General features: G+C 42.7%; 1 pseudogene; it reads left to right on the top strand.

The window, feature by feature from the left end:
• The first annotated feature begins 226 nt into the window (after window positions 1-226).
• LOC124797001 lies at window positions 227-343 on the top strand (annotated as a pseudogene).
• Window positions 344-13,451: the final 13,108 nt, after the last annotated feature.

The raw sequence follows: 13,451 nt of genomic DNA on the forward strand, positions 1-13,451 counted from the left end.
TTAGAACTGGACTTGGTCCTTGAAATCATGCCGTCATAGGAAATGGGCGGGGTGGGGGGAACATGTTTGTGGAGTTCAACACGGCCGGGTCACGACGTTTGGCGGTACCCAACGTTGTACAAACATTAATGAATTTGGTGTCAAATACCGTGACTCTAATCCTCGAGTAGATGGGAGACACGTGATGTCAGTGGCTTCAATACCATCCCGCTCTTAAATCGCAACAGGCAACGGCCTTGCCGCAGTGGATACACCGGTTCCCGTGAGATCACCGAAGTTAAGCGCTGTCGGGCGTGGTCGGCACTTGGATGGGTGACCATCCACCCGCCATGTGCTGTTGCCAATTTTAGGGGTGCACTCAGCCCCGTGATGCCAATTGAGAAGCTACTCGGCCAAATAGTAGCGGTTCCGGTCAAAGAAAACCATCATAACGACCGGGAGAGCGGTGTGCTGACCATACGTCCCTCCTATCCGCATCCTCAACTGAGGATGATACGGCGGTCGGATGGTCCCGATGGGCCACTTGTGGCCTGACGACGGAGCGCCTGCCTCTTAAATCGCAACAGGAGCCCCAGGCGTAACATACGTTGCACAACCAAAAAATCCTGGAGTGAATGTTACGAAGGGACTGAGCGGCTTCACAGCCTGCACAGTAACTTTCCTGTTCATCACTGTTAGCCGCCGGAGATTGGCGATCGACGCCGCCTGTCCTGCCGTACGTTCCACATGGGGTTGAAATCGGTGGCAATGTTGTTAGCCTCGTGGTTGGCGTCCTGTAGCACCAGGTTTTCTCTCTCTGGTGAGCGGGAGCTGCTGTGTTCCGACACAGTCGTTTGACTTCGCTTTCGGCGTTTCGGTGAAGGCTTTTTTCGGACATGGCTCTCCATGTTACATGATGGCACTGGCTTGTGCCTTGCCCGCGCAATGAGTTTGGTTGGTAAAGTAAACGAATCGATTTCCATTCCAGTGTCAGCCATGCCTGTAGTATTCAGTCATACTGATGGTGTCGTGCAGAGTTCTACCACTGGCTAGGCTGACTGATTAGCCAGACGTCGGTCTGAGGTTGGTTGTTTTGGTACAGCAACGTCAGTCTGTCGTGTGTAGACAGCGGAGACGTCGTTAACGCCATTGCTTAACTCACCGCATAAGGATCATCGGCGACGGTGGAGGTACCACGTCCTACAGTGGAAGTTGTGTGATCTAATTCTGGAGGCACTCGGATAGTAGGTGACCTTCCTTGCTGCATCGTGAACGGGTTTTAGGCTAGCTGCCTCCTACCTGGAGGTATGACTGCATGTGTCGTCGGGGGTCAATGTGCACCTGCCACGTGTTCTCTTCCATGCCAAAGCGGCGGAACGATGCCACAACGTCAGACGCCTGGATCTCGAAGGATAGTTCGAAAATATATGCAGTACGCAGACCCAGTCTGGTAACGTCAACCTCGACGTTGTCAACATTTCCGTATGCGTGAAAGAAGTGGAGTACTTTCTTTCTTCATCTCTCGAAGAGACTTCTCGCATGTAGCATCCTTAGTAAGTGTCATACGGACCGTACTCACATACAATCCAAAAGTGGGTCCGGACGATGTTGGCAACTACGATCCCAGTCCCCTGCCTTAAAAGCGCTAGACATCAAGTGCTTTTGGCAGAGCAAAGTCGTTTGGAAAAGGGAACTTCCTTGTCAGTTTTCTGTACTGATTCGCCACGATCTTGTCGCGCTATGGCGTCTCGTTGGCTTCGGCTGCAGGAAACAACGAAGGCGAGCTTCCTGGTGCTGCAAGCGGAAATATGCACACGTCCGCTCCGTTCGCTTGTTAAAGCCAGTCTCTCCCGCTATAACAACACAGCAACTCATTTAACTGTTACATTCACACATAAGCATCTGCCTCTAATTAAGTTTTATTACTAAAATGAACTCCATCAATAGGCTGTAAATGCCGCATATCACGAATTTGTTCGGATGTAGATCACCTGCTGCCTTAAATGATTCTGCAGCCTGTGATAGTCTACGTACTGATACGAGAAATATCTATTCCGATGGTTGACTTGGGCTCCCTCGCTGTTTTTCAGTAGCAAAAAATTAACTTTCATACCATACTCCATAATAATCAACTTTTGAAAGTCAGTAAAATTGGTCCAAATGGCTCTGAGCACTATGGGACTTAACTGCTTTGGTCATCAGTCCCCTAGAACTTAGAACTACTTAAACCTAACCATCCTAAGGACATCACAAACATCCATGCCCGAGGCAGGATTCGAACCTGCGACCGTAGCGCTCGCGCGGTTCCAGACAGTAGCGCCTAGAACCGCTCGGCCACTCCGGCCGGCGAAGTCAGTAACCTAGATTTAATATATTGTCAAATAATGTACAAGTCTTAATGCGAAAATTGGTAGCAAATTAGATGACAAGCAGCAAAAGTAAAGGAATATTGCGTTATTAGTTATCACGATCACTATCGACCTCGTAGAGTTTTATAAGCTATAGTAATAGCACCTTATAAGTGAATTAGAAAATGAGCGATGGTTGTAGTGAAACCTGTTGCAAAATGTCAAACGATAAGCGTAAACTGATTGTTCACGACAAAAAACTGCGCATGTCTCAAATTAAAACTCGCAGATCTGATGCTTACATTACTTAAACCTGACTGTAATAGGAAGAGTGTGCAAGACAGACCCTTTGTTTGTAAATGGAAGGGTTGGTTTACGGAGATGGAGGGGGGGGGGCGGAGAACCATAGGAAGAAATCAGACATCTAACAACATTAAAGACTGTGTAATTAGAAGTAAAAGAAACCGACACCATATAAATTCTCTAAGTAGTGTAAGAGGAGATATCTACTCAAAGGAGCAGCCAAGACCTGACAAAAAGATTTCGTATACGTGAGCACTGAAACCATGCGTCGCTACACTTTGCGATAAATGTGTCTCTCCCATTACCTAGTAGGGTCTGGAACGGTCGGTGCGAAAACATCGGAAGAGTGCCACAGAAATATTCTGTATGAAGCGCGTAATCAGCCAAGTTTGGGGAGGGTAGCCCAGGGTAGCCCACCCACCCCCTTGCTTCTCTCTTCCACTTTCCTCCTCCGCCCAATAAATAGAAACTACGTCATTAAAGGAGCTCTTATCCTTAGCCGCCAAACAGACGGGCGAACCAGGTCAGTATCAGTCTCAAGCAAGCCACAACATGTAGTGGATACTGGCTAGTAACGTATGTGCCCATAGCTAGTTTCAAGACGTGTCAAAATTATTTCGTTATTCACAACGAAATATTGATATTTTAATATTTACCGAACTCTGCTTACATACTTTATTTTCAACGAATTCTGCACTACTGGCCATTAGCATTGTTACACCACGAAGATGACGTGCTACAGACACGAAATTTAACTGACAGGAAGAAGATGCTGTGATTGTCAAATAATTAGCTTTTCAGAGCATTCACACAAGGTTGGCGCCGGTGGCGACACCTACAACGTGCTGACATGGGGAAAGTTTCCAACCGATTTCTGATACACAAACAGCAGTTGACCGGCGTTGCGTGGTGAAACGTTGTTGTGATGCCTCGTGTAAGGAGGAGAAATGCATACCATCACGTTTCCGACTTTGATAAAGGTCGAATTGTAGCCTATCGCGATTGCGGTTTATCGTTTTGCGACATTGCTGCTCCCGTTGGTCGAGATCCAATGACTGTTAGCAGAATATGTAATCGGTGGGTTCAGGAGGGTAATACGGAACGCTGTGCTGAATCCCAATGGCCCCGTATCACTAGCAGTCGAGAAGGCAGGCATCTTATCCGCACGGCTGTAACGGATCGTGCAGCCAGTCTCGATCCCTGAGTCAATACATGCGGACGATAGCAAGACAACAACCATCTGTACGAACAGTTCGACGACGTTTGCAGCAGCATGGACTATCAGCTCGGAGACCATGGCTGCGGTTACTCTTGACGCTGCAGCACAGACAGGAGCGCCTGCGGTGGTGTACTCAAAGACGAACCTGAGTGCACGAATGGCAAAACGTCATTTTTTCGGATGCATCCAGGTTCTGTTTACAGTATCATGATGTCGTATCCGTGTTTGGCGACATCGTGGTGAACGCACATTGGAAGCGTGTATTCGTCATCGCCATACTGGCGTATCACCCGACGTGATGGTATGAGGTGCCATTGGTTACACGTCTCGGTCACCTCTTGTTCGCATTGACGGCACTTTGAACAGTGGATGTTACATTTCAGATGTGGTACGACCCGTGGCACTACCCTTCATTCCATCCCTGCGAAATCCTACAATTCAGCAGGGTAGAGCATGACTGCATGTTGCAGGTCCTGTACGGGCCTTTCTGGATACAGATAATGTTCGACTGCTGCCCTGGCCAGCACAATCTCCAGATCTCTCACCAATTGAAAACGTCTGGTCAATGATGGCAGAGCAACTGGCTCGTCCCAATACGCCAGGCACTATTCTTGATGAACTGTGGTATCGTGTTGAAGCTGCATGGGCAGCTGTACCTTTACACGCCATCCAAGCTCTGTTTGACTCAATGCCCAACGTATCGAGGCCGTTATTACGGCAAGAGGTGGTTGTTCTGGGTAGTGATCTCTCAGGATTTATGCACCCAATAGCGTGGAAACGTAATCACATGTCAGTTCTAGTATATTTGTCCAATGAATACCCGATTATCATCTGCATGTCTTATTGGTGTAGCAATTTTAATGGTCAGTAGTGTACATTGTTCCTAGCCAGTTTGTTCCTCATTTAAACTTTTCTTGCGTTTCATAATTGGTTTTTGGTTTTGAAGCTATTCTCGAGTAATTATCTTGTTTTGTGTATAAAGTAACAAAACTTAAAGAACAGTTAGATTTTTGTAACCCAAAACGAATGGTAAAGCAAGTGTTTTACATATAAGGCAAATTTTTTGTATAATTAATGGACAATGACTTAAAAAGCCGAAACAAGTTTTGAAACGAAAGAAAACTTTAAATAAATAACAGCATCATTGGGAAAATACGCTGCATTCATTCAATGACAGTATGACTTTTATACCCTCAGTGAAGAAAACGTATGGATGAGTGCTGTAAACCGGAAAACTTTTCACTTTCATCTCTATGCAACCCGGTTATTAGAGATTAACGTATGTTCTGATATGCCGTTCATTGTTTCTGCGCTGCCCTTCTTTTGTGAAATTACCGAAACTATCCCGGAAAAGTAAGGAGTAAGGTTTCTCCAAATATGAAACAATGTTTCAAGATGAAATTCGGTCGTATACCGAAGACCATATAGTCTATTGCAATTTGAAAACCTGAGAATGCAGAAATTTTGTCAGTGTTGTCTTTAATAGTAGATCCGTTACAACAATACTCTATTACATACCAATAATCAGATATTGAAATCTGACGATTAACTGGAAGTATTATCAAGATAAGTACATTCCGAAATATGAGCTAATGAAAACCAGCAGAAATTTCTGTTTTAAAGACCGGCAAAATTGTTAAGACATTGCAGAAACTCATTTAATTTGTTAGTACGACATTTCCATGGTAGAAGACATACTACGATTTCAAGGTACTGGGTGGTGCACGACCAACGAAGCGTGGGTTAACCGTCCACACGTTATATAATGTATGCTAAAAGTACTTAAAAGGAGATTCCGTGACGTTGCTACAAACATTCAGGAATGAAGGAGAAGGGTAATTTTATCAGTTTGAGGTACGGGTCTCTGGCCACAAAACTATCGAATCGAATGTTCGAAAACATTGTTCTGTTACCTCAGACAATGGGCTTCTCCTACTACTTCTACTACTAGCTTTTATTGGAAGGTATGGACCGATTAAGAAAACAATTATGAAATAAATGTGAACGGTGGGCTCTAAAATGCATACTTCAAGAGCTATCGGGACTTCGTCAGCAGTTGAGATATATCTCACAGTAGCTAGGATGAACAAGTGCTCATAGCTCGTAACGTATGCGTTTTAGAGCAAATGTTCAACGGAGATTTTTTTCTTGTTTTGGCCCATATTAACTCCTCCCGAAATATGGAAGGTAAAGAGCTTGCTGTAGAAGAAGTCCACTATCATAGGTGTCTAACCGATTTTCCCTTGTAACTTCTGACTTGGTCGTTTCCAGACCAGGGCCCCTAACTCAAATTGATACATTAATTCTTCTTCCTCATTCCTGAAAATCTGTAACATCACCATGGAATCACCCTGTATAGTTTTAAAGAGCATAAAATTATTTGAGTGAAGAATTAACAGTATCTTCCATATAGGCGCAATACGTTATGCAACACTCAAATGTATAGAGGTCAAAATATTTAGAAATGTTTCACAGAGCAAAACCCCATTTCTCACAAGAACAAAAGCACTAGATAATACCAGAAACTGCTTCTGACGGCCTCTAGTGCATATTGCTTCATGTGACTCTAGAAACGGTCACTAGGCTGAATCACCGACTAGGTGATATCAAGTGTTCCATCATTCTTATAGAAGCGAAAATCGCCGTCCTAAGTGGAGGCCGTATGACTAATTACGATAACAGGAACAATATGTGAAAACAAAGTGACACGACCGGTGTAAGACTTCAGCGCTGCACAGCGCCCAACCTATACATTTCTGAACAGTTGTTCTGTCTGAAAACATTGTCACACTCAAAAAGTGATGTGACATTGTTTCAGTATTTTTCTTCAGTATCATTTTGCGCAAGCAAAAAACTTTTTCTGGAAATAGATATATTACGTGTTAGTAAAACAAAACTTGTTTTTTGTAATTGATACGCATCTTGTAAAACAATATTCGAAAACCATTTTGTATTTTTATAGATTATTGATACATTGGCTTACGTCGGTACGGAAATATTAGGGTAAGTTTACATGTTCTTTATACGTCAGAGAGTACACTGGGATGGCAGCAATTGCGCGCGCTCTACACATCAGCCTGATATACCAGTAAAGTGGATGCTTGTGCCTCGCGCAAGACGAGAAATTGGTGATTGTGAGGTCGAGTCATATTTCACGAGACGCAGTGGAAGCGACATACGTGGTCAGACGAATTAAGCTGCAAATAACGTCAGAAGCCTGCCCCGAAATCCTCGGTAGTTTACGAGATTGTTCTCGTAATGGTAGGAGCTAATTGAGAATTATGATTCATCGAAAACTGACATTCTGAAACAGTGACTATGCGCAAAATACAAGCTGGCTGCCGAAGAATAAAACAGAAACCAGCAGCCAGCTGTAACCGTTTTTAACTGAAGTGCTCTTCTTCAGAGGCCTGTTCAGGTTTAAATTACATGGGTTGTTCACATTTGTCGTCGGATTTTTTTTCTCGCATATGGAAAAACTTTCTTGTGGTGGTGGAGGTGCCCTACAACCAAATAATGGTGTGAGAAACACCGTATTGATATGTAACCGTGCCTGAAGCGAAAGAAAACCAAGTAAACAAATCCCTGAATTAGAGCTCTTTTAGTTTTAGATTGTTGTTGTGGTCTTTAGTCCAGAGACTGGTTTGATGCAGCTTTCCATGTTACTCTATCCTTTGCAAGCTTCTTAATCTCTGAGTGACTACCGCAACCTACATTCTTCTTAATCTGCTTAGTATATCTATCCCTTGGTCTACGATTTTTTACCCTCCACGCTTCCCTCCAGTACTAAATTTGTGATCCCTTCATGCCTGAGAATGTGTCCTACCAACTGATCCCTTCTTCTAGACAAGTTGTGCCACAAATTCATCTTCTCCCCAAATCACTCCAGTAACTGCTGATTAGTTGCGTGATCTACCCATCTAATCTCCAGCAATTTTCTGTAGCACCATATTTCGATAGCTTCTATTCTCTTCTTGACTAAACTATTTATCGTCCATGTTTCACTTCCATACATGGCTACACTCCATACAAATACTTTCAGAAAGGCTTCCTGACACTTAAATCTACACTCGATGTTAACAAATTTTTCTTCTCCACAAACGATTTCCTTGCCATTGCCAGTCTACATTTTATATCCTCTCTGCTTCGACCATCATCATTTATTATTATCCTCACGTAGCAAAATTTGTCTACTACTTTAAGTGTTTCACTCCCAAATCTAATTCTCTCAACATCACCTGATTTAATTCAACTACATTCAATTATCCTCGTTTTCCTTATGTTGATGTTCATGTTATATCCTCCGCTCGAGACACTGTCCATTCTGCCCAACCATTCTTCCAGGTGCTTTGCCGTTTCTGACAGAATTACAATGTCATCAGCATACCTCAAATTTTTTTCTCCACCGATTTTAGTTCCTATTCCCAATTTTACTTTTGTTTCCTTGACTGCTTGCTCAATAAACAGATCGAAGACACCGGGGACAGGCTACAACCCTGTCTCACTTCCTCTCAACCATTGCATTTCTTTCATGCCCCTCGAATTTCATATTTGCCATATGATCTCTGTAGAAACTGTAAAAAGCCTTTTGCTCCGTGTATTTTACAACTACCACCTTCAGAATTTGAAAGAGAGTATTCGTCAACATTGTGAAAAACGTTCTCTAAATCTACAAATTTTAGAAATGTAGATTTGCCTTTCCTTAACCTATCTTCTAAGACATATCGTAGGGTTACTATTGCCTCGCATGTTCCAACATTTCTACGGAATCCAAACTGATCTTCCCAGAGGTCTTCTACCAGTTTTTCGGTTTGTCTGTGAGGAATTCGTGTTAGTATTTGGCAACCGTGACTTATTAAATTGACAGTTTGGTAATTTTCTTACCTGTCAACACCAGCTTTCTTTGGGATTGGAATTATTATATACTTCTTGCTGTCTGAGTATATTCTGCCTGTCTAATACATATTTCTCACCAGATGGCAGAGCTTTGTCGAGGCTGGCTCTCACAAGGCTATCAACAATTCTAATTTAATGTTTTCTACTCTCGGGGCCTTGTTTCGACTTATGTCTACTAGTGCGTTGTCAAATTCTTCACGCAGTATCATACCTCCCACTCCACCTTCACCTATGTCCTCTTCCATTTCCATAATATTGCCCTCAAGCACTAGGCTCTTGTATTCACCCTCTTCATACTCCTTCCACTTTTTTGCGTTTCCTTCTTTGCTCGGATCTGGTTTTCCATCTGAGGTGTCGACAACCATACGAGTGATTGTCTTTTCTCCGAAGGTCTCTTTAATTTTCCTGTAGGCTGTATCTATCTTGACCTGGTGATATATGCTCTAAATCCTTGCACTTCCTGTCGATCTCACCTTTGAGATGTTTGTATTCTTTATCACCTACTTCACTTATTGCATTTTTGTATTTCCTCCTTTCATCAATTAAATTCAATAACTCTTCTGTTACCCAAGGATTTGTACCAGCCCTCGTCTTTTTACATATTTCATCCTCTGCTGCCTTCACTATTTCATCTCTCAAGTCTTGCCACTCTTCTTCTACCGTCATTGTCAATCGTTTCCTAAAGCTGTCTCTGAAACCCTCTACAGCCTCTGATTCTTTCAGTTTATCCATGTCCTATCTCCTTAAATCGCCAAGTTTTAGCGGTTTCTTCAGTTTTAATCTACAGTTCATAACCAATAAACTTCCAGTGTCTCCAGACCTCTTTCAGGTATACATCCTTTTTTCATGATTCTTAAACCAAGTGTTAGCAATGATTAAGTTATGCTCTGCGCAAAATTCTACCAGATGGCTTCCTCTTTCGTTCCTTAGTTCCAGTCCTTATTCACCTACTACTTTTCGTTCTCTTCCTTTTCCTACTATCGGATTCCAGTCCCCCATGACTATTAAATTTTCGTCTCCCTTCACTACCTAAATAATTTCTTTTATCCCATCGTACATTTCATCAATTTCTTCGTCATCTGCAGAGCTAGTTGGCATATAAACTTGTACTACTGTAGTAGGCGTGGACTTCGTGTCTATCTTGGCCACAATAATGCCTTCACTACGCTGCTTACACGTTCTCCTATTTTTTTATTCATTATTAAACCTACTCCAGCATTACCCCTATTTGATTTTGTATTTATAACCCTGTATTCCCCTGACCAAAAGTCTTGTTCCTCATGTCACCGAACTTCACTAATTCCCGCTGTATCTAACCTTAACCTATCGATTTCCCTTTTTAAATTTTTTAACCTACCTGCCCGATTTATGGATCTGACATTCCACGCTCTGATCCATAGAACGAGTTTTGTTTCTCCTGATAACGACGTCCTCCTGAGTAGTCCCCGCCCAGAGATCCGAATGGGGGACTATTTTGCCCCAGGAATATTTTACCCAAGAGGATGCCATCGTCATTCCCCTTTCTTTCAGCTGTTTGCAGCACCAGCAGAACAAGGCATATTTGGTTGATGCTACAGGGCCAGTCCAGGCAATCATCGAAACCGTTGCACCTGCAACTACTGAAAAGCCTTTTGCAGTGACCACATGGTGTGTTGTGGGGCGATCACTCTGTTGACCGGTTTCAACACACTAAAGGCGCCATCATCGGACCTGTGTCATGTTTTGTCTTCACATATCCGATGATGGTACCTTTAGTGTGTTGAAATCTGTCATCTAGTAAATAGTATTTAAGCGATCTTGGCTTTTGAATTATTTCTTCTGAAAAGGCTGTTGCCCTTCTTCAGGAACCACACGTTCGTCTGGCCTCTCGACTGATACCCATCCGTTGTGGTTGCATCTACGGTATGGTTATCTGTATCTCTGAAGCATGCAAGCCTCCCTACCTACGGCAAGGTCCATGGTTCATGGGATATAAATTACTAACTTCGAAATTCTCCTGTTATTGTGTGGCACTTTTGATTGCTTGTGCTCGCAAAGTGGTAAAAATATAATATGAAGCCCTTCTTTACATATAATTATGCACATAGAGTAGAGCCAGCCCCACCCCTACCCCACGCACATCATACACAGAATAGTGTCTGTCACAAGGAAGACTATTTACAATGATGGCGATATTACAGATTCAAAATACGAAAAAATTTCTTTCTCAGGATTTTTTTGGAAATTTATGGTAAGTTCCTACGGGACAAAACTGCTGTTGTCATCGGCACTACTTAATCTGTCGTAAACTAACTTATACTATCGGCAACACACAAACACCCATGCCCGAGGGAGGGCTCGAACCTCCGACGGGTGGAGCCGCGCGAACCATGGCAAGGCGCCTCTGACGGCGTGGCTACCCCGAGCGGCGTTGTCAGAGATGTTACGATGTTTTTTACGGTGCTGTGACAGCAGAATAAGTATAATGTATGAAGGTTTCATTAAACGCAATTTACATTGAATGAGAGTTTTTCAACATTAAATTGAACAAATAAACAGACAAGTTTGTCAGAAAATGCTACTGCAGCAGATATATATGTAACATCTATTTACAGTGCCATTTCTGGATAAGTATCGCCGTGTTGAAAAATAGCTCCACATTACTCTCGCCTCAGAGGTAGCGCTTTAGGACATAAGATGTTCGTGACATAACGGTGTGCCGTTGCATTTCCCTCTATCGCTTCCAGCCGTGACCTGAAGCCATATATGACGGCTCACCGCAGCATAGCGCTAGACGATGAAAGAATGGAACATCTCTACATATCACCACCATACTCGCCGGCGACGGTCATCAGGCATCGTGCAGATTCGTTGCTGAACATAATGCGACATCATTCATCAGCAATTTACGCTGCTCAGTCACAGCACCGCTAGAACCTCAGCCATTTGTGTTGTGCTGTTAACGGCAGCCTAGCGTGGGATAGCTACTGCCTAGTCTGGCTTCTGCTGGTCTCCGGCCAGTTGTGCGGGATGACGTGGAGTACCGCAGGTAGTCCAATACTTGTTTTCGGATGGCAGCTGCCGACGTGGAGGGGATTATCCTGTGACTGGTTATCCTCTCTCGAGGTGGTCAGTCGTGGTAGACCAGAAACATGACTATTATGGCTGCCATCATGTTTCCGCACTGTCCGACACTGGGCGAGCGCCACATCCATATGCCGCGTAAATCTGAATATTATATGATTCGAACAGCCGAACAAATACAGACCCACAATGGAGACTCTTTCAAACTCAGTCACGTGGTGATAACGCTGACTCACACGATTTTGCGGCATCTCCGTGTCCTTTCTAGTGATTAATCTACATCTGACTCTGTTCACGCCTTTCATATTACCTACTAGGCCCGGTAACAATGCTGAACACGAACACTATTAATGCAGTGTGAAGGCCATACTATCTGACACACAAAATTGCACCCCTAATCATTTACGTATCCACTGACGTGTACGAAGTTACATCGACATCCGACCATGTCTTCTGGATGCTTAACTTTTTTTATCAGACAGTGTATTTCAATATTTATGACAGTTTTATTTTGTTGGAAACAAACTAACTTGTCCAATAACAACGTCTCAATCCGTCACTCTGTTCAATGTAACACTCAGATACAGTGAACATCATTATAATTTGAGTGAAAGTGCAATTAAAGTAATGTTAAAGTGATAGAAAAATGTTTTAAATGCTATAGTACTGGGAAACTAAAATAATATCTTTACGAACGTTTCATTACATGTCTGGTTTTGTGAAAGTGTTTGCGTTGGTTACTTCGTAGTTTATATTTCTGTGTCGAAATTCGGTGCGGTTTGTTTTTATTATTTAATGATAAGGTTTCGAAAATAATTTAAGGAGCGAAATTATTTTAATCTCTATTTCTGAAGTTGATGAGTTTTCGCTGTACGGGTAAATTTTGCTACGAGATAACCGATTTTTGGCTGTAATAGAGAAAGCTCGCCATTCGGTAACGATTTTTTGCATCTCTTTAAATATATTACATTTAATTGTATTTAATAATTAAAAGTAGTTATTATTTATCTTTGTCATGTTGGTTCCGTGTGCGAACTGTTTCGTTAGCACACGATTTTTATTTTAATCAGTAACGTAATACATGGCTCTGAGCACTATGGGACTTAACTACTGAGGTCATCAGTCCCCTAGAGCATAGAACTACTTAAACCTAACTAACCTAAGGACATCACACACATCCATGCCCGAGGCAGCATTTGAAACTGCGACCGTAGCGGTCGCGCGGTTCCAGACTGAAGCGCCTAGAACCGCTCCGCCACTCCGGCCGGCAGTAAAGTAATATTTATTGTTCTCGTAACCAACTGGTTAGTGAAGTTAGACTGTTGAATGGATTTAGAAAGTACTTAATAGATTTTTTGGATTAAGTGAAAGTTTCGTTGTAAATTTAGTTGACTTTGTTGTGAGTGATATGTATTACTTTACAACGATAATTCAGAATTTCTGTAGGAAGAAGGAAAAGTAAGTTATTTGTACCAGTAACTTGTAGTACATTTTATTTTTCAGCTAATCAGTTAGTGCTTCGGTGACGACTGTCTTAATTTTCTCATCCGATTAGGCTCACGTGGTCACGGTGTTTTGAGTAGCATTGCAAAGAGAGGGAAGTTACAAACTGACAGGTTAAAGCTATTACTGTAATTCTTTTA

Source organism: Schistocerca piceifrons, chromosome 4, assembly GCF_021461385.2.
Source record: "Schistocerca piceifrons isolate TAMUIC-IGC-003096 chromosome 4, iqSchPice1.1, whole genome shotgun sequence".
NCBI classification, from domain to species: domain Eukaryota; kingdom Metazoa; phylum Arthropoda; class Insecta; order Orthoptera; family Acrididae; genus Schistocerca; species Schistocerca piceifrons.